The 20,293-nt window shown below is 43.3% G+C and overlaps 1 protein-coding gene across 1 annotated transcript in view; it reads left to right on the plus strand.

Moving 5' to 3' along the window:
• Positions 1–20,293, plus strand: part of LOC144698497 (uncharacterized) — a 757,701-nt gene that overhangs the window by 257,827 nt on the left and 479,581 nt on the right. The gene's annotated exons all lie outside the window — the stretch shown is intronic.

Raw genomic sequence — 20,293 nt, forward strand, 5'->3', positions numbered from 1 at the left:
CATCCAATGTCCTTTTGAACCTCCATTGAACCTGCCTCCTCCATACCTCCAGGCAGCGCCTTTCAAACCCGAACCACGGTTTTGTGAAAGTGTTTCCTCTCACATCGCATTTTCTTCATTTGCAAATCATTTTAAGTCTGTGTCCTCTCGTTCTTTATCCTTTAACGACCGGCAATAGCTTCTTCTTATCTAATCTATTCAGGTTCCTCGTGATTTTGAACATCTCTACCAACTCCCCTCTTATCCTTCATCTCTCCAAGGAGAACAGTCCCAACCTCTTCAATCTATCCACATAGCTGAAGATTCTCATCCGTGGAACCATTCTTGTAAACATCTTCTGCACTCTCTCCAATGTGTTTACATCCTTCCTATAATGTTGCGCCCAGAACTGTACACAATACTCCAGCTGAGGCCTAGCGAGTGTTTTATATAAAATCAGCTAACCTCCATGCTCTTTTAAATTATGCCCCTATTAACAATGCCCAGTATACGATCTGCTTTATTAACTGCTCTCTCCACCTGTCCTGCCACATTCAATTATCTATACACATATACACCCCAGGTCTTTCTGCTCCTGCTCCCTCTTTAAAATTTAATCCCTTATTTTAGACTGCCTGTAAAGGTTCATCCTATAAAATACAACATTTCACACTTCTCCGCATTGAACTTCATCACCTCCCTCCCCAGTCCATCAACTTGGCTATGTCTTCTTGAAGTTCTTCACTGTCCTCCTCGCTGTTTACAACACTCCCAAGCTGAGTATTATCCGCAAGCGTTCAAATTTTCCCCTGGACACCAAGATCTAGATCATTAACATATATCAGGACAAGCAAGGGTCCCAATGCCGACCCCTGGAGAGCTTCACTGCAAACCTCCCTCCAGTCGGCAAAATATCCATTGACCATTAGTCTCTGCCTCCTATTTTTTTCAGATAATTTTGCATCGACGTTGTTACTGTCCCTACTATTCCATGAGCACTAACTTTTCTCACAAGTCTGTTGATAGGCATTGTATCAAATGCCTTTTGACTGTGCATGTACACCACTTCAGCAGCATTGCCCTCATTGACCTTTTCTGTTGCCTCTTCAAATAACTCCAGCAAGTTCGTTAAACACGATTTCCCCCTGCAAAATTCATGCGGGCTCTTGCTTATCAACCATTATTTTTGCATGTGACTGCTAATTATATCCATAATAATTTTTTTTTCTAGAATCTTGCCCACGCTGAAGTTAAGCTGACTGGTCTGTAATTACTGGGCTTATTCTTACAACCTTTTTTGAACAAGGGCGTAATGCTTGCAATTCTCCAGCCCTTTCCATAAAACATCGTTGCCCAAATCCAGAAGGTGAATTCTCTCCATTATACAATTTCAGATACAAACACTGATATTTGATGTTCTCAACAATTAAGTCTTAAATTGAGTGACAATTATCATATATACGGATGGGTTTTTTTTGCATTCATTTAGGCCATGGCTGATGTGTACCTTAGCTTACTTGTTCCGCATTGGCCCAAGATCCTTTGTTGACTTTATCTGTAATGGCAATATTTGCAGTGATCTGTCTAAATGAAATGTTAGAAACATTGGGAACTTATGCCCATTGCTAGTCATGTGGAGATTGCATGTTCTCAACAATATATTTAATATTCGTCTTTGTTTTAAGTGTTGCTACAGTGTTATTAGTTAGTCACTATTTTATACTCTGTACACGTAAAGGTTTGGAATATAATAAAATAAGCTGTGTGATGCTGAAATTCACCGTTGTTTTCTTTTAAACTGAGTGTCCCGCCTTTATTTCTAACGTTTGTTTGCTTATACACTTTGTTCAAGTTTCCTTTTGCTCCAATTATTAGGTCAATGAAACTCACCCGTAAATATTATTAATTATAAAACATCAATAATAGAAATAACGAGAGGTGCAATTCAATTGAACAATGAGCTTTTTAACCCCCATTTATCATTGCAGCTAATTAATTGACTAGAGCAACATTGGCTTGGGTGGATGAAGAGAATTTGGGAAATAATCCGGACCATTTATTAGGTCTAATTAGTCAGCAGCATATCAGATATTTAAACACGGTGCACATATATTCTTAGGTATTGAGTATTCACTCTGAGCAGCTGTGTTCTGATAATTATTTTGTTGAATTAACAATCATCAATTCACTGAAGTGACGCTTATGATTCAACATAGTTAGATTTATTAACTGCGTTCTGTGGGAACACGGCTTGAGACGAATAGGCTGTTATGCAACAAGGAACGAGAGCTAAGTCCCAGACTTGGAGATGCTGGGAATTATTGATTTATTCATGGCAAGTTGGTGCCTCTGGTTACGCCAGTTATCATTGACCATGCCTAATTGCGCTTGAAAGGTGGTGATACGCCGCCTTAATGAAATGCTGTTGCTCACGTAGTATATGTGTAAAAACATTTATGTCAGGAAGGCATTTAGAGGGCTTTGGGCCAGCAGCATTGATGGAATGGCGACATATTTCCAAGTCAGGGTGGCGTATGGTTTGGAGAGGAACTTGCAGTCAGTGGTGTTCCCATTCATCAACAGCCTTTGTCCTTCAAGGTGGCAGAGGTCACGGGTTTGGATCGTGCTGTCGATGGAGGCTTGGTGAGTTGCTGAAGTTCATTTTGTGCGGTACATACTTTTGTCACTACCTGTCACTGATGGAGGGAGTAAATGTTTAAGGCAGTGGATAAGGTGCCATTGAAGGGGGCACCATTTCCTGGATGTCGCCGCGTTCCTGAGTGCTGTTGGAGCTGCATTCATCTGGGCAAGTGGAAAATATTCCATCACACTCCTGACTTGTGCCTTGTAGATCGTGGAGAGCTCTTGTGGGGTAATGAGGTTAGTTTCTCACTGCAGAGTTCCTAGGCTACGAACTACTCTTTTCGCCAAATTATTCATCTGGATGGTACAGTTCAGTTCCTCTCCAATAGTAATCCCCACAATGTTGATATTGGGGGGATTCGGTCATAGCCATGTCATTGATTGTCAGACGGAAATGGTTAGATTCTTTCATGTTGACGGTGACCATTGCCTAATAATGGTATCGAACGAATGTTAGTTTCAACTTATCAGCCCAAGTCTAGATGTTGTCCTGTTCTTGCTGCCCAAAGTCAGGAGCTGCTTCAGTATCTGTGGTGCGGATATTCATGTTGAACCTTGTACAATCATCAGCGAGCATCTCCACTTCTGACCATATGATGGAAGGAAGGTCATTGATGAAGCAGCGGAAGATGTTTGGTCAGAGACCACTACCCCGAGGAACTCCTGCAGGAATATCCTGGGACGAAGATGATTGACCTTCAAAAATCAGAATGATCTTCTTTTGTGCTAAGTATGACTCTCACCAGTTTCCAATTGACTCCAGTTCTGTTTCAGGGCTCCTTGATGCCACACTCTGTCAAATGATGCCTTGATGCCATCAGCAGTCACTCTAACCTCACCTCCTGAGTTCAATTCTGGTTCATATTTGGATCAAGAATGTAATGAGATTCCGAGCTGAGTGGCGATGATGCAACCCAAACTGAGCGTCAGTGAGCACCTCTTTATGACATTGTTAAAAACACCTCCCATCACTTTGTTGATAATCAAGAGTAAACTGATGGCGGTGCAATTGGCGGTGTTGGAATTGTCCCTTCTTTTTGTGCACACAATAAAACTGGGCAACGTTCTACTTTGCAGGGTGTATGCCAGTGTTGCAAATACACTGGAACAGCATTGCTAGGGGTACAGCTAATTCCGGAGGACAAGACTTCAGCACGATTGCTGGAATGTTGTCAGGGCCCCAAACATTTGCAATTTCGAGCGCCTTCAGCAGTTTCTTCATGAAGTGGGGTGCATCGAATTGGGTGAAGACTGGCTCTTCTGATGCTGCCGACCTCAAGAGCAGGGTGAGGTCAACCATCCAATTGGCATTTCTGGCTGAAGGTTATTGCAAATGATTCGGCTTTGTCTTTTGCACTGATATTCTGGGCTCGCCCATTATTGGTGATGAGGATATTTATGGATTCTCATCGTCTTGTTAGTTGTTAACTTGTCCAAGCCCTTTTGTGACTGGATGTGGCAGGACTGCAGACCTTCAGTATGATACATTGGTTGCGGGATCACCTAGCTCTCTCTCTGGCATGCTGTTTCTGCTCTTTCGCAATCAAGTATCTTCTGTTCTCACTTTGCCATGTTGACACTTCAATTTTTGACCTGCCTGATTCTGCCCAAGCCATGCCCTCCTCCAATCTTCTTTCAACCAGAGTGGATCCACTGATTTGATGGTAGTGGTGCAGTGGGCAATTTCCCGGGTCTCGAGGTTATAGATTGCGGTTGAATAGAATTCCACTGCCGCTGATGGTCCACATTGCCTCATGAATGCCCAGTTTAAAGTTGCAAGATGTGTTGGAAATCATTCCCAAAAGCTCTTTTATTTCAAGGGTTGAAACCACATGCACCAATCTCTGCAAGTCCGTTGACAGGTCCTGTCTTTCCAGCTGCTCATATCTTCAGTGTGATGATTAATTGAGCATATACATCACAATCTCTCCGATGGTGTATAGTAGTTTTCCACAACAAGCAGCAGCCAGAGTCCCAGACTTTGTGTAGCATCAGGGAGGGGTATCGCTGTCCGGACATTGTGTTCCACCAGGCACTCCCACCCCATTAGGTCAGGTAGAAAGTTAGAGGCTTTCAATTACCAGAGACAGCGGGTTATGACTGTGAGATAGGCAGGGATCAGGATTCTGTGGATACTGATGGTGGGTACTGAGCCCTTGAATTTGCCCAAGAGACCGAGGTGCTTGCGACATATTGAATGAGCAGAAAGACTGCAGTTTGTAGAACAAACTGAGGATGGCACCAGGGTGCAGGATAGCATTCAATGGGTGTGGGGGTGGCAAGGGGCAGCGGAGTGGGGTAGTGGAAAGTAATGTCGTAGTGCCAGAGCAAAGTACAGTTAGGGTGTGGACGCTGTTACTTGCAGCTGCGGCTTGAAGAACCGAATGTTGTGCTTAGTATTTGAGGGAGTAACATGTGCTGTCGATGTAGGGGAACTGGTGAATATACTAGTGAATTTAGATTTGCAGAAGGCATTTGATAAAGTGCCAGATCAGGTGTTATTGCGTAAAATAAATGCTCTCATGCTATAAGGGAAAACATATTCGCATGGGTAGAAGATTGGCTGGCTAACGGGAAGCAGAGAGGAGGCATAAATCGGCCTTTTCAGCTTGGCAGGATGTAACGAGTGTTGTGCCACAGGGGTCAGCGCTGGGAGTTCAATTGTATACAATTTATATTAATGATTTCGATGAAGCGATGGGTGGGAGTGTTGGCAAATTTGCTGATGCTGCAAAGATAGGTCAGAAACTCAGTTATGAAGAGGAAATAAGGAGGCTACAGAAATACAAATAGGTTAAGTGAGTGGGAAAAAATCTGGCAAATGTGGAAAAATGTGTAATTGTCCATTTTGTCATGAATTATAAAAGAGAAGCACATTATCTAAATGTTGAGAGACTGGAGAAATTTGTGGTGCAGTTTGATCTGGGTACTTCAGTGCATGAATCACAAAAAGCTAGTATGCATCACATCAACTAATTAGGAGAACTAATAGAATTCTATCATTAATTGTAAGGGAATTGATCACATAAGTGGGGGGGGAGGGGGGGAGTTATGCTTCAGCTACACAGGACACTAGTGACACCACACCAGGACTGTTGTACACAGTGTTCATCACGTTTTTTTGAGGAAGGATGTAAATGTGTTGGAAGCATTCAAAGATGGCTTACCAGGGTAATACATGGAATGGGCGGGTTGTCTAATGAGGATATGTTGGAAAGGCTAGGCTTGTAACCGCTGAAGTTTAGAAGAGTAAGAGGTGACTTGGCTGAAACATAGAAGGTACTGAGGAGTCTTGTCAGGGTGGATGTGGAGGGGATGTTTCTTCTTGTAGCAGAATCTATAACTCAAGGTAACTGTTAAGAAATAAGGAGTCGCCCATTTCAAACGGAGATAAAGCAATCATTAATTTCTCCCAGAGGGTCATGCGTCTTTGGTACTCTCTTCTGGAAATGGCGTTAAAAGCAGAGTATTTGAATATTTTAAAGGATAAGGTGGATAGATTCTTGGTAAGCATGGGGGCGTTAGGCAATCTTGGGTAGGCAGGATGCAGTTTTGAGGTTACTATCAGATAAGTCATGGTCTTTTTGATTGGCAGAGCAATTTCGAGAGGCCGAATAACCTTCTCCCGCTCCTTGTTCTCATGTTCGTATAACTACTCGTTTCCAGGGTGAGGGACACCGCCTCATGGCTTCAGGCAAAGGTGAAGTGATGGGAATGGGTGGTGTGGAAAGGGGGAGATCCAGTTACTGTGGTAGAATTAGGAATCAATTTCTTCTAAGAGAGCATTTCGGATCGAAATTAAAATGCGGAACATCAAAGCCAATCTGACCGACATGATATTAGCATAGGTTCAAACAGAATAGAGGATTCATCTCCTGGCTCAAAGAGTGGTGTGTGAATAAGGGGTCTCAATTCATGGGGTAGCGGAACAAGCACCCATAGGTGTCAGCTGTGGCTCAGTCCATAGCACCCTCGCCTTTGAATCAGAGGGTTGTGGGTTCATGTCCCACTCCTGGAAAACCAAGAACTGTGATTGTACTCGAAAGAAGTTAAAGACAGGATTGTTCAATTGGCACAGGCTGTGCTGACACAGGGCTGGGGGCAGTGTCATGGTGAACTGTATAACTAGGGTTTCTGGTAGATCGTCAAATGTCGGGTGGGAGCAGGGTCTGTGTGAAGGGAGCTATAGAAATATGAAGATAAAAATCAAGGCAATGGAACAAACTAAAAACCAGCAGAGCGGATCAGGAAGTTGCGAAGAGTTGAACAGTAATCCTACATCAGAAAGTGAAAAAATAACATTCAGTCAATAGTAGCCAACATGAAATTAAATTATCCTTATCAGAATGCAAAAAAACACCCACAATACGATAAGTCGATGAACTATTGCCACAAATCGAGTTAAATGATTAACAGCTATCCTTCAATTCAGAAACATAGCTGCACGGTGAACAACGTTGTGGATAAATATTCCAGGCTACGCAATATTCCGAAAATGCAGACTGAATTACCAAGGGGGACTGATAGTAAATGATGACATAAAAACCTTAGTGAGTAAGGGCCAGAAGATCATGCAGTGGAATCTGGTTAGGTGAATATTTTGGACAAAGAGAGTCAGTAAACGCTGGTGGGAGTAACTTATACATCCAGTAGGAGATGCTAACAGTTGCACAGAGCATTAAACAAGAAATTATTGGAACGTGTCACAATAGGCAATTTAATAAAACTGAGGAACCTTAATCCTCATAAAATAGGGCATAACAAAGTGACAAGGGTCGTCAAGAAGATGAGTATTTCTTGAAACAATGTTTTGCGTAAAATGAGACAAAGTTAACTAGTAATCTCATTGTTCAAGATCCGCTGTGAGCTCGTGATCGTATTGCACCTAACTTCCACGTTAAGCATGACAGCGACATATTCTACCAAAAATTAACATTCAATTTAAACAAAACCAATTGTTTAGGAATGAGGAGAGGGCTGAGTAAGTGTGGTTGGGGAAATAGAATTACAGCTATGGTAATAAATAAACAGTGGGAACCATTTCACGGAACAATTCAGATTTTTCGGCAAAATTTATTCTATTGAAAAACCAAAAACTCAGCATGAAAACTCACATCCGAGTATTACTAAGGAAGTTGAGATAGTATCAGATTAAAAAGAAAAACTTATAATGTTGCAAAGAGTAGGAGCAAGGCTGAGGATTGGGATTGTATTACAAAGCATGAAAGGGTCAGCCAAAAGCTGCTAAAAAAGGGGGAAAGCATTCAATTTCAGAGAAAACTAGACAGGAGCATCAAAACATATTGTAAAAACTTTCACAAGTTAAAAAAAAATGAAAGTAGCTGAAGGAAACACTTACTAATGTCAGGGGAAATTGTTATGGGGAATGATGTAATAGCAGAGATATTGAAATGATAGGTTGTGTGCAGCTTCACGATGGAAATCACAAGATGCTCACCAGAAATATTTGTTAACATAAGTGCTTATAAGAGTGAATAAATTAAGGTAATTTATATCAACAGAAAAATTATTGAAGAAAAAAAAACGGAAGTCCGACAAGCTCCCAGCGCCTGTTGACTTATAGCCTGGGCGCCTAAAAGAGACAGTGGATGCCCTGGCATTTAATTTTCACTCACGGGATGTGGGTTTTGCTGGCTGGGGGAGCATTTATTGCCCATTCCTAAATCCCCTTAAACTGGTGAGCGGCTTTCTGGAACCTCTGTAGTCCATGTCGTGTAGGTGCACCCACAGCTTATGTGCTTGGAAGGTGCTGTCGAAGGAGCCTTGTTGCATTCCTGCAGTGCATTTAGTAGATGGTGCACACTGCTGCTACTGTGCTGTAGGGGGCAAACGTTCATGGATGTGATGCCAATCAAGTGGGCGGCTTTGCCTGGATGGCCTCCAGCTTCTTGAGTCCTGTGGGAGCTGCACTCATGCAGGCAAGTGGAGACTATCCAATCAAATTCCTGATTTATGCTTTGTAGATTGGTGGAATGACTTTGGGGAGTCAGGAGTTGAGTTTTTCGTCCCAGGATTCCTAGCCTGCGGCCTGATCTTGTAGTAAAAGTATTTATATGCCTATTCCAGTTCAATTTCTGGTCAATGTTAACGCCCAGGATGTTGATCCCTGGGGGATTCTGCGATGGTAATACCATTACACTTCAAGAGGCGGCGGCTAGATTCTCCCTTGTTGCAGATGGACATAGCCTGTCATTTGACTGGCGCGGTTGTTACTCGCTACTTGTCATTCCAAGCCAAGCTATTGTCCAGGTCTTGCTGCATTTGGACACGAACTGCTTCAGCATCAGAGGAGTTGCGGATAGTGTATTTACATTGTGGAATCATCAGCAAACACCCCCACCTCTGACCTTATGATGAAAGAAAGGTCATTGATGAAGCAGCTGAAGATGGTTGGGCCGAGGACACCAACCTGAGGAACCCAGTGTTGTAGATGAACTGGAACAGCTTTGCTAGTGGAGTGGCAAGTTTTGGATTACGAGTCTTCAGTACAATTGACTGGATATTGTCAGGGACCATCGCCTTTGTGCAATCCAGAGCCTTCAGCCTTTTCTTAAGATCACGTGGGAGTGAATCGAATTGGCTGAATACTGACATCTGTAATTCTGGGGACGTCCGGACGAGGCCAAGATGGCTCATCCACAGAGCACCTCTGGCTGAAGATTGTAGCAAATGCTTCAGCCTTATCTATTGCACTGATGTGCTGGGCTCCTCCATCATTGAGGATGGGAATGTTTGTGCGTCCTCCTCCTGCAGTGTATTATTTAATTGTCCACCACGATTCACGACTGGATGTGGCAGGACTGCAGTACTTAGATCTGATCCATTGGTTGCAGCATCGCTTAGCTCTGCCTATCACTTGCTGATTATGCTATTTGGCACGCAAAGAGTCATGTGTTATAGCTCCACCAGGTTGATACCTCTTTTTTAGGTGTACCTGGTTCTGCTACTGACATGCACTCCTGAATTCTTCATTGAACCAGGGTTGATCTCCTGGCTTGATGGTAATGATAGAGTGGGTGATATAGGCTCGTGGACTCATAGAAGTCGACAGCACAGAAGGAGGCCATTTGGCCCATCGTATCTGCACCAGTCGGCAAAGATCTGACAACACTAATCCCATTTTCCAGCGCTTGGCCCATGGCCCCAGAGACCATGGCAACTCAAGTGAATATTTAAATACTTCTTAAATGTTATGCGATTTTCTGACTCAATCAGCGCTTCCGGCTGTGAATTCCAGACTCCCACCACCCGCTTGGTGAAATAATTTCTCCTTAGCGCTCGTCTCAGCCTTCTACCTCTTACATTAAATCTATGCCCCCTGGTTTTTGACCCCTCTACTGATGGAAAAAGTGCCATCCTATCCACCCTATCTATGCCCCTCATTCTTATGTTCATCTATCAGGTCCCCTCTCAACCTTTGCTGCTCCGAGGAAAACAAACCCAGCCTATGCAATCTTTCCTCAAAGATCAGACCCTCCAGCCCAGTGGATCCTCTCTAGTGCAATAACATCTTTCCTATGCACGCAGTATTCCAGTTGTGGTCTAACCAGCGTCTTGTATAATTCCAGAATAAAGTCCCTGCTCTCGTATTCTATGCTTCGTCTAATGAAATCAGTATCCTATATGCCTTTATTATGCTGGGCCATGAGGTTACATATTGCACTCGAGTACAATTCTGCTGCTGCTAATGGGCCACAGCACCACATGGATACCCAGTCTTGACTTGCTAGATCAGTTCGAAATCTACCCCATTTAGGTAGTGCCACAAAACACGATGGGGGGTATTAGGGGAGAATATAGGGGGACATTAAGAACTTATTGAAAGGGAATGGACTACTTTAAATATCCAAGCAGCCAGTGCCTGCAAGTATAGTTAAAGGCCAGGCTGGACAGAGAGGAATCTGAACCTTGCACAATCTCAAAGCCTGTGACCATCAGCAAGGCCAGGCCGAACAGAGAGGAACGCAAATGTGATAGATTGGGTGTTGGAGGAGGATGACCGGAGCCTTAGGTTGAAAAACAACCAAGATTGGGTCTGTTTATAGCAGATAGGGAAAGAACAGATGGTCCTAGTAGAGATGGGAGGGAAGGTCTCCGCCGGGGGTGAAAGTAGGGACAAATGATGCCTGTACTTTGGTACCTTTGTTACTAGAGAGATATCTGTTTAATGTAAACCTATATGTTGACGGGATCGGGATGTGGAAAATTTTCTTGTACGTGATCAATAATGTATAAACATGGTGAAAACTGGTAGTTTAGCAGGGTGCTATCTCAAACTGCATTGGGATGGTTCTCTCCTTTCAATTGCTCGAACAAAGGATCGTGACCTGTACCTGAGACTCCTGTTTGTCAGAGTGACCACAACAGTTTGGCATAGTCGGCAGGATACTTGGATTGGATCCTCGGGGCAGCTCTGCAAAGTGGGTGAGTATATTTATTTACCACCCGTAGTTAGTGCAGTGAGCCTACCCGAGAACAGTCCGGTCAAGTATCAAAGAATCGGGAGGAGGACACAGGACAGGAGATAGGAGGCGCCAGGGTAGGAGGCGGAGCCGCGCAGGCGGGATAGCGGTGCCAAAGCCGCGCAGGAAGGCCAGACCACTACCAAACAGAGGAGGCAGAGCCATGCTGGAGGGTGACTGCTTGAAACATAACCATTACCGAAGCCGCGCAGGGAGGCCAGGGTCCAGTTAAGCAGAGGCGGAGCCGTGCTGGCGGGTTACGGTTTGAAATCAACCTGAGGTGAAGCCGCGCAGGGAGGCCAGACCCAAGTGAAATAAGTGAAACCGCACATACCGCAAGTAAGGAAGTTATTAGGGCCGTGCAGAGATAGATGGGAATAAGAACATTTTGCCGACAGGGAAACAGAACAGTGCTATGGAACTCAACCAGGGAACCGCGGACTCCAGTACGAGGCTCATAGCGGAACAGCAGTCAAAACTAATCACAACAATGCAGAAGGAAGGGTGAAATCCACAGGAAACCCCCGGAGTACAAAAACAGTGGTGTATAGAGCAGAAAAAGGATAAGGAAAAGAAAGTGGTGTAGGTTATTATTATCTTGTACCTGTAGTTGTGTAGGCGGATTAATACTAAGTTCCAGTCGATTAGAGAGAGACAGACAAGGTCAGATAAAGGACAGATCAGAGCAGTGGCTGCAGCTTGTAGTGACCCTGATAAAGAGGAAGAGAGCTCCAAAGGAGAAACCTATGATGAGGTTGGGACAAAACCGCCCTCATACAAACCAATCGCCGCAGTGTGCCCATTGAATCCCATGGCCCCTATGGCACTAACTGTTAGGAAAAGTAGGCAGGAAAAGCAAATTAAAAACCGAAGGGAGAAAGGGGGCTGAGGAATCGGGGGAGGATGAGGACTTCGAGAGGGTCACGGAGAAAGTTAAGCACTTACCATTCAGCCCGGGGGAGAAGCAGGTTTTGCTAAAAGAACTGCTGAGACTTAAAACTCGGCATAACTACCCAGGGTTTTGAACCAAACTGGGGGAAATGCAAGATTTCCATGCAATGCAATCCCTTGATATCCAGATACTGGTGAAGGCGAAGTGCCAGGGGATATTTGGGGAAGATTACCCACACGGTTTCGAAGTGGAGACTGGGCGAAACCTGGTGACATCCCAGATCTGGAGAAGGCGACAGCCCTGCACAGGGACTTTGAGGAGGCAGTTAAGGAAGCCTTGGGGGAGGGAGAGACGAATTGGGGGCGTATAATGTCCGGTGCGGGATGACGAGATTTTCCTGAAAATGTGGAAGGATGATTGGGGCCCGCTATTGAATTTTCTGTAACTTAAAAATGAATTGATCTAAGCTACAAGAGCTGCTTGTGCTGGAGAGAGAGAGAGAGAGAAGTGGGATACCACTAGGGAGTTAAAAAGCACTGACAGGCAGTAGCAGGGAAAATGTGAGCTTTCGTCAGTTTGATTGTCCTTAAAGGTGGTGCCTTCGAGATTGCTTTATTTCCCCCATTGCTATCTGAAGTTTCATTTAGAATGAGAGTTTTAAGTCGTTACGTTTTGGATACAGGAATATAAATACATACTTCTAAATGTATGTTTGTTTGTGTGCAAAGAAGCATTTGTATAGAACCATATAAAAGGTTCAGCACAGAAGGAGCCCATTCTGCCCATCTTGTCCATGCCAGCCCGAGGACACCCAGGCACCCTTTCTAATCCCACCTTCCTGCACCCTGCGGCTTACAGCACTTAAGGTGCAGATGAAGGTACTTTTTGAAAGAATTTATAGTTTCCGCCTCTACCACCAACTTGGGCAGCGAATTCCAGACACCCACTACCCTCTACGTAAAAAGGTTCTTCCTCATGTCCCCCCTACACCTTGTGCCATTATCTTGAATCTATGTCCCCTGGTTCTAGAATTCTCCACCAAGGGAAACAATTTTATCCTGTACAATCTATCTATTCCCCTCATAATTTTGTACACCTCAATCAAGTCACCTCCCAGCCTTCTTTGTTCCAAGGAAAATAACCCCAACCTATCCAATCTCTCCTCGGAGCTACACTTTTCTAACCCTGGCAACATTCTTGTAAACCTCCTCTGCACTCTCTCCAAAGCTATTACGTCCTTCCTGTAATATGGTGACCAGAACTGCACACAATACTACAGTTGTGGCCTCACCAGTGTTTTATACAATTCCAACATTATATCCTTACTTTTATATTCTATACCTCTGCCAATGAAGGAGAGCATTCCATATGCCTTCTTTACAACCTTGTCTACTTGAAGTCCTGCCTTCAGGGACCTGCGTACTTGTACACCAAGATCTCTCACTTCATCTACCCCTCTTAGTATATTCCCATTTATTTTGTAATCCCTGTAACTGTTTGACCTCCCTAAATGTATGACCTCACACTTTTCTATGTAAAAATCCATCTGCCACTTTACCGCCCACTCCACCAAACCATGTTTATTGTTTTGGAGATTATGGCTATCTTCTGCACTATACACTACTCGGCCAATCTTTGTGCCATCTGAAAATTTCCCAATCGTGCCCGCCACGTTCACGTCCAGTTCGTTAATATATAACACAAACAGCAAGGGTCCCAACCTCTAGCCCTGTGAAACACCACTGGAGACAACTTTCCATTTGCAAGGGCATCCATCGACCATTACCCTTTGTTTCCTGTTACAAAGCCAACCTTTTATCCAGTTTTCCACATTACCCTGAATCCCATGGGCTTTTACTTTCCTGACCAATATGCCATATGGGACCTTGTCAAATACCTTGCTAAAATCCATGTACACAACGTCCACTGCACTACATTCATCAACCTTTCTTGTCACTTCCTCAAAGAATTCAATCAAATTTGTGAGGCAAGACCTTCCTTTGACAAATCCATGCTGACCATCCCTGACTAGACCATGCCTTTCCACATGACGGTTAATCCTGTCTCTCAGGATTGATTCTACTAATTTACTCACCACCGATGTAAGACTAACTGGCCTATAATTGTTTGGTATTTCCTTTGATCCCTTTTCAAACAATAGACCTACGTTTGCATTTCTCCAGTCCTCCTGAACCTCCCCTGTATCTAGTGAAGATTGGAAAATCATCCTCCGAGCATCTGCAATCTCCTCCCTGACTTCCTTCAGCAGCCTCGGAAACAATCCATCTGGCCCTGGCGACTTATAAACTTTCAAGGATTTCAGCCCTTCGAGTACTTCCTCTCTCTTTATGTCTATCCCGTCCAATATCTCGCAGTGTTCCTCCTGGACTACTAGATCTACGTCCTCCCTTTCCTTTGTAAACACGGAGACGAAATATTCATTCAAAACCCTTCCCACAGCCTCTGCATCTGCACACAGGTTTCCATCTTCAACTCTGATAGGTCCCACTTTTATCTTACCTAATAACGTATTGGTAAAACATCTTTGGCTTATCTTTAACTTTACTTGCTAATCTTTTTTCATGCCCTCTCTTTGATTTCCTTATTTCCTTTTTTACTTCGTCCCTGCACTTCCTATGTTCGTATAGGTTATCTGCAGTGCTTAATTCTTTGTGCCTATCGTACGCTTTCTTTTTCTGTTTGATCTTCCCCTGTATTCCTCTAGACAACCAGGGAGGACTAGATTTAACAATACCACTCTTATTTTTGTCGGAGACATGTCTACTTTGTACAATTATGATCTCGCTTTTTAGTGCTTCCCACTGGTTTTCCACTGTTTTATCCTCCAGCAGTGCTGTCCAGTTCACCTCAGCCAAGTCCCTTCTCATTTCTGCAACATTTGCCTTCCCCCAGTTCAGACGTTTACTCCTGCCTTATCTCTGTCCTTTTCCATGGTAATGCTAAATCTAACTGAATTGTGATCACTGGCCCCAATATTGTCGTCAACTGTCACATCACCCTCTTGCCCGTCTTCGTTTCCCAAGACACGGTCTAGAATTGCATCTCCACTCGTTGGGTTTGTCACTGATTGGTTGAAAAAACTTTCCTGGACACACTGCCTGAATATTTCTCCCTCAGTGCCCCTTATATTGTTTGAATCCCTGTTGATATTAGGATAGTTGAAGTGTCCTACAATTATTGCCCTCTTGTTCTTACAAGCAGAAATTTGCCTACATGTTTGTTCTTCTCACATATGTGAGCGTTAATGTGTTTTCTTCCGTAAATTGTCATTTTTATGTGTAGTTCAGCACCTTAGGGTTGAAATCCCCATGTTAGATTAAAGGAAAAGTACACTGAAATATTCCAAAGTTTTGAGTATAAGGTTTGAGTTGAGATTTCTGGCAAAAAGGGTCGCAATTTGAAGGTATCATGAAGCTAGGAAGGGTTTTATGAACTAATCTTTGTACCCACCACCCCCTTGCAGACTAGCATCACCAGCTTCCAAGCTGATTGGGATTGATACAGACGAGTTGCATTAACTGATACGAGTTCGTATTCTAAAATTTTGATGGAAAAAAAAGTTACCTGAGGTTCAAGGAATTCTAGGAAAACCAAAAGGCATAAACACACGGTCTAAGTGGTTCCAATGGATAAAATGAGGTTTCTTTTGAAGAGATGAATTCAATATGAAAGGAAATCTGTATTCCAACAGCACTGTTATTTGAAGTTGGGACAAGGCTTGAGATGTAAAGTGCAGTGTAATTTAACAGGTTACTTCGAATAACGAGGATGCTATCCAAATGTAAAGAATGTGTCGATAAACACACGGGAATTATAACTTGGATACAAATAAATACATATAAGACAGAGGTAGTTTTAATTTTGATCGCGTAAATTACATTTCTTACTAAGTTTAAAATGTTGAGGTTTGGTTCCTGATAATTTCTCAAAAGGGAATTTTCATTTTAAAAGGTTTGACTACAATTGGCACTAATTCAAATTCTGCAAGCTTTTGTATTTGTAAGTCTGTTCCCAACATATGAGGCTCAGCTCAAGACCTTTACAAACTTTGGCAGAAATCCAATTTTTGGCTGAGTTGATGAATCTGGGATAATTCTAAGAAACGGGCCAGACTCAATTTAGTGGGTTACTTTTGAGACAATAAAATGTTGTTTGAGAAGAATATGAAGAACATATAAATGTCTGATTTCTGTTTTTAAAACTGTTATACTTTATTTATTTTAAAGTCTCTCCAGGCAACATGAACAAGATAAGATGGTAGCTGTTGCATGTGTAAAATGGGATGAGGCAAGTAGGAGAATGAGTAAGGGAAAGAGGACACCATATACAAACTTTTTTAAGGGAACTGAATTTGATAATCTGGCCATCAACTGAGACATTGGAAACGCACAGGGGGAGATAAGCAAAGATCTAGAGACAGAGATCCTCGGTGACATGGAATAGTTAATACGGCCTAAAGAGCAAGGAAACATTATAGACGATCAAAAAAAAATAGAGAAACTGACATCAAGAGAACCTTAGGATGATCATGGTCAGGGGAAAAAAACGTAGAGGTAAAACTATGTGGAATCTGTAGTTCAGGAATTGAAATGTAAGGAGAAATAATACTTAACAACAATATACCACAAGGATACAAGTAAAGGGAAAGCTGTAAAAAGGCGAAATAGATACATTACTGATTGTATTAATGTGCCTGCGAACTACAAAAAGTAAGACAACAGGATTAACACTATGATGACAGGCAGTTAAGCGGCTCCCAGAGAGAACAGTCAATGGAAGTGAAGATACTGAGCCATTGAAAGATAGGATAAGAAGGTGCATTGTAGAGTTGTGTAGGCAGTTTAAGGAATTGAGGTCCGACGTGGGACAGCAGCAGGAGACAGTAGATTGGAAGGAGTGGAGGGTGCCTACACAGATGGATTCAGATCTGGGAACTCATTTCACATGAAGAATTATTAAAGAAATGTATAAATTTAAATATAAACAGAAATTTCACATTCCCTACCAGCCACAGAGCTCGGAGATGGTGGAAAGGGTGAACTGAACTTTAAAAAAACCATCAATCACAAAAGCAATTCAAGAGACAGGGAACAGCCCAATATTCTATGCGCCTTAGGGCTACCACAAGCAGTACCGCCGGGTTCACCCCATTTGAAATAATGACAAGGAGAGCAATGCAGTTACCCGAGGGAATCATAGTAGGAGTGGGAGACGTAGGACCACAAAAATGGAAGGATGCAAGACTATGTGAGGGAAATAAGTAAGCAATTGCATAAGTTAAGGAAGGAAGTCAGAGACCGACAGGTGATTAAGGACATGGAAACAGGCAAATCCAAAGAGCAACAAGGGACCAAGTGGGGAATAAGGTGATGGTCAAGGTGAGCCCGGAGCGAACAGGAATGGACCATACGAGGTAATTATGACAGGCGATACATGCGCACTTGTAGATATGAGAACGGGAAGTAAATGGAGGCATTACACAAAGTTAAAGAGACATGACAATTAACCACAGAGATAAAAACAAAAAGCTAAAAGCTACTGCGGATGCTGGAAATCCAAAACAAAAACAGAATTACCTGGAAAAACTCAGCAGGTCTGGCAGCATCGGCGGAGAAGAAATCAGTTAACGTTTCGAGTCTTCATGACCCTTCGGCAGAACTGAAGCATAGTTAGGAGAAAGGTGAAATATAAGCTGGTTTAAGGTGGGGGGGCGGGGGGAGAGAGAAGTTGAGGGTGTGGTGATTGTGGAGATAAGCAAGCAGTGATAGGAGCAGATAATCAAAAGATGTCACAGACAAAAGGATCAAAGAGGTGTTGAAGGTGGTGATATTGTCTAAGAAAGGTGTTAATTAAGAATGGAAGACAGGACACTCAAGGTACAGCTATAGTGGGGGTGCGGTGGAAAGACTAACAAAGTTTTAGTTTTAGATTTAAAAATAACGGAAATAGGTGGGAAAAGAAGAATCTATATAAATTATTGAAAAAAAAGGGGGAGGGGGGAGAAACGGGGTGAGGATTAACCAAGTGGCAACCAGGAGAATGGGAGCAGATGTTAATGTCTCCACAGACCTACGATCCTGCTCGTGGGCGTATCAGTACTGGCAGCAAAGTTGGGGATCATCACTGCTCATCCTGCACCGCAGGACGAACTTTGGTGCAGCACAGACAGTGCCCAACGCGACACGCAATGGGGAATGATAAATGTAACAGTAGGAGAACAAGTGTTTTTGAATTGTAGTAAGGCTTTGCTTCAGATCAGGCGTGGGATGTACATCCAAAAGAGAAGATTAGTACCACTACCCAGCCACCTCCCACATCTACTTCCACAGTCTGAGTAGAGATAATTGAAACCTCTCAAACCGAACCGACTGACCCACCTTGTCCGGCTATGCATCCAGGACCAACGAATGCTTTGGTACTGGTTAATCAGAAGTTTTGTATGATAATGTACACCACGAGCTGGTACCCGTAGTCTTGAACATATCCTGGATTTCCCCGCCCCCGTGGTGCTCAACCCATATTCGAGCACTATATCCGGCTCTAGTGGGCCCCCTGATGACTGAAGCATCTCAGTTCAATGGTGGGATGCTATCAGGCTTGGTCAAGAACCGCGTTAAGCGTAGCCTGATAAATGATGACTCTACGATATTCAGTACAGGGACATCAGTGGTTGATTCAGAACCTAGCAACTGTTGACCAGAAGGACGAACCCTGAGCTTTAAGCTGAAGGAGATTCTAGAGTAGGGACAGGAATTCATAACACCCAATTAAACACAGACCAGGACATGACAGGGTTATTCCGCAGCCTGGCTGCCATGCTCGAAAGTCATGCGGGGACTATCAACAATCTGATGGAAATAGGGAAAAATATTTCAGACAAAGTGAGCAGAGATGATGTTTGCAGCACCTTTGGATCTTGGGCACTGGAACAAGCCCGAGACAATTTAAGATAGATTAATGAAAGGGTAGTTTCTTTATGGGTAACTAATGAACATTTATGTAATCTTTCATGACACAAGGAGCATGACTTGACCGATTGCCAGCTCAGACCTTTAACACACATAGAGAGAATGAATGTTGAATATATAGTGAACAGTAATATGCTAATAGGCGTTGTATTAGTAATACCTTCCATACCTATGTCAACACCCGGCAGGACATTATATAAAAGAGAAAATATTGGGGTTATATGGGAGGATTATTATATTAGGTATCATGACATTCCACCATATGCAGTAGGCAAAGAAGGGAATATAGTTAGCACCACATTAGAAGAGTGTAGGATAGAGGCCACCGCAGTAGAATGCACACCCAATATATGAGACAGGTGAAGCTAAGTGGATTTAAAGCAGCAGCAAACTGTACAATGGAAAATATATGGGCTTCAATAGAACTGACCCATGTTGCATACACGGGGAATGGGACATATTGTATTACCACGTGGCAGCAAAAGATCCAAAACGGGAACAACCAGATATGCCCCATCCATAATCATTCAGTGTGCCTACACCCAAAGGCGCCAGCAAGGGTAGGGAAGGTGAAACTGGTCGAAATATACAACCGAAGGACGACTACTATTCAGGTCAAGGAAAGCCTTAAGGACAACCTGATAGTAATTGAACCAGTTATCCTATGCAATTCCATTATTACCCGAGCACCTACCCATGATTCGGAGACAGGCTCAGCAGATATACCGAACTTACAATGCACTGCAGCAACAGGTTAGAGCCTTAAAAGAGGATATCGAGCAAATAGGTTTCTTGACATAGTGGTGGTGGATCTGGGGCTCAAACGTACAGATACACCCCTGGATTCGGATTATCTCCCATACCCTACTGATACTTCAACTGATATTATTTATCTAACTAGCACACTTGATTCATCCCACTCGGAAGTCACAAAAAATGTGGCGCTGGGGGAGTTTGAACAGGAGGAGAAGGAATTTGGCAAGTCAGAGGTTTAAATTAAAGGACCAGATGATACAGATGGTCTGACCAGTACTTTTAACGCACCAAAGCTGGATAACTGGCCAGTATCAATGGGTGGCGGTACGTAAAGGGACGGACAGTACCACTGTAGTTGTCTACCTTGGACTAGACCAAGGGCCAAAAGGGAGAAGTGTAAGGGCGGAATATAGGGGTACATTAAGAACTTATTGAAAGGGAGTGGACCACTTAAAATATCCAAGCAGCTCGTGCCTGCAAGTATAGTTAAAGGCCAGGCTGGACAGAGAGGAATCTGAACCTTGCACACCCTCAGAGCCTGTGACCATCAG

Source organism: Cetorhinus maximus, chromosome 23 (genome assembly GCF_964194155.1).
Source record: "Cetorhinus maximus chromosome 23, sCetMax3.hap1.1, whole genome shotgun sequence".
Taxonomy (NCBI): domain Eukaryota; kingdom Metazoa; phylum Chordata; class Chondrichthyes; order Lamniformes; family Cetorhinidae; genus Cetorhinus; species Cetorhinus maximus.